The sequence below is a fragment of the Schistocerca americana genome, chromosome 7 (assembly GCF_021461395.2).
Source record: "Schistocerca americana isolate TAMUIC-IGC-003095 chromosome 7, iqSchAmer2.1, whole genome shotgun sequence".
NCBI classification, from domain to species: Eukaryota; Metazoa; Arthropoda; class Insecta; order Orthoptera; family Acrididae; genus Schistocerca; species Schistocerca americana.
The window spans coordinates 190,739,784-190,742,047 of NC_060125.1; the positions used below are offsets into that span (position 1 = coordinate 190,739,784).

Sequence of the window (2,264 nt, forward strand, 5' to 3'; positions counted from 1 at the left end):
ATGACAGCACAGAAAGCTGCGCCCAACAACAGCGCTCGCCATTGGTTTGATTTACAGCATCACGATGGACGTACTCTCGTGAGGAAGCTCTGAGGATAGTAAAATTTGACAAATAACATTCGTCATCGTCATACAGGCACAGCATCTGACGCGATGGGATGAGGTGCCATTAGGTTAACAACACGATAACCTCTGGATCGCACACCCGGTAATTTCTGCAACAACAGCTACACTTTAGACGTGTTAAGAGCGGTGCCTGTGATATTATATTTCAACAAAATAACGAAAGCCTGCATTGCTTGCCGAGAGACTGCCACGCCACCACTCTCCAACCATTAACACTGAAGGACTCTGGTGCAGAGTTAAAGCATCACGAAATGGCGTACCTGTAATTGTCACCCAAGTACTGTTCAAATTGATACCCAGCCACACCTGAGCCACTGCTGGTGTCAGAGGAGGCAGCTGAATGTACCGAATTTCGTACCCTTCATGCCTCCAAATGACCTCAGATTCTTTCTACTATACTCCACGCACAACAAGTTACATTTCGTTCTATTCTAACCCTTCTAGAGTGCAGATTTTCTGTCTAGCAGTGTATTAAGGTATCTGTCTGTGTCATTCATCGAAGGAATGCCTGGTGAAAGACAGCTTGTAAGTCTTTTTGTAAGCTGTTATTGTAATTTTATCTGCATTATTGGCATGGGAGCTGAGTAAGTAACTTGTACCCTAAACGTTTGTTCTCGAATTTTTCTACAAAAGTTGCCGTGAGACATACAGAGGGTTTCGTAATGCCTATTGCAGGATTTTAGGGGTTGTAGAGGGGACTTGGTGGATAAAGTTTTGATAAGGAACCCATGTCCGGAATTGTAATGGTTGGATATAAAAGTTGAAGATCGAATCGTTTCCATGTCTCTCGCTTCACGGAACGCACACAAACCGAGAAGAAGGCGCTGTCGTCAGTCCCTGTTGTTATTTTGACATCACATACCATTTTCATCCGCCTGCAACAACAGCTGTCTGGTAGGTTTACAACTAGGAGGGCTGGCAGTACCGCTCCACGGAGGCGCCGCTCTCTCAACATTGAGGAGGACGACCTTGAGCACTAATTTTATTGTCCTAGGTGATTATGTCAATTTACTTTATAGCGATACGGCTGGTGAATGATGGAACATTCCTTAATCGTTCTTCATGAAAGACCATTTGAAGACATAATCTAGCTCTACTCTTTCGAAAGACTTTATCTGAATGGTGATACCCCTAACATGTCCATCAGTTTCTCTAACACGTGGACTGACTAGGAAAGAGAATCCATGCACCAAATATTGTGAGTGAAGATTTAACGTGAGTCAACCAAATAAATATACGAGTACTGCACAAAAATCGAAGGAAAAGAATGGACTCGTGTTAATCATCAGGTTTTCAGTTTTTTTGGTCGGTAATGGAAGCTACTAAGATGTAACATATTAATATGATCTGATATTTAGGAAACCCATACACAGTTGGTGCAACGGTCTTGCCGCAGTGGATACACAGGTTCCCATCAGAATACCGAATTTAAGCGCTGTCGGGCGTGGCTGGCACTTGAATGGGTGACCATCCGGGCTGCCATGTGCTGTTGCCATTTTTCGGGGTGCACTCAGCCTCGTGATGCCAATTGAGGATCTACTCGAGCGAATAGTAGCGGCTCCGGTCACAGAAAACCATCATAACGGCCGGGAGAGCGGTGTGCTGACCCCACGCCCCTCCTATCCGCATCCTCAGCTGAGGATGACACGGCGGTCGGATTGTCCCGATGAGCCACTCGTGGCCTGAAGTCGGAGTGCATGCACAGTTGAGACGAGAGAGAGAAATAGATGTGAGCAAAGAGAGTTCTGAACCTATATGCGACAGATCTTGAAGGATCATAATATATGTCTAAGTTAATGCTGATAGTAGGAAGAACAAACCTGTAATATTCGGTTACAGCATTATCAGTGTCCTGCTTGACATAGTCAAGTCGTTTAAATATCTGGGTGTAATGTTGCAGTGCGATATGAAATGGAACGAGCATCTGGGAAATGTGGTACGGAAGGCGAATGGTCGACTCCAGTTTATTTGGAGGATTATAGGAAAGGATGGTTCACCTGTGAAGAGGCCGCTTGTGGGTCGCTGGTGCGACCTATTCTTCAATACTGCTCGGGTGTTTAGGATCCGTACCAGGTCGGACTGAAGGAATACATCAAAGCAATTCAGGGGCGGGCTGCTGCATTTGTTACCGGGAGGTT

The 2,264-nt window shown here is 45.4% G+C and overlaps 1 pseudogene; it reads left to right on the top strand.

Annotated features, from left to right (window-relative positions):
* Positions 1–1,503: 1,503 nt before the first annotated feature.
* LOC124623451 lies at positions 1,504–1,621 on the top strand (annotated as a pseudogene).
* Positions 1,622–2,264: the final 643 nt, after the last annotated feature.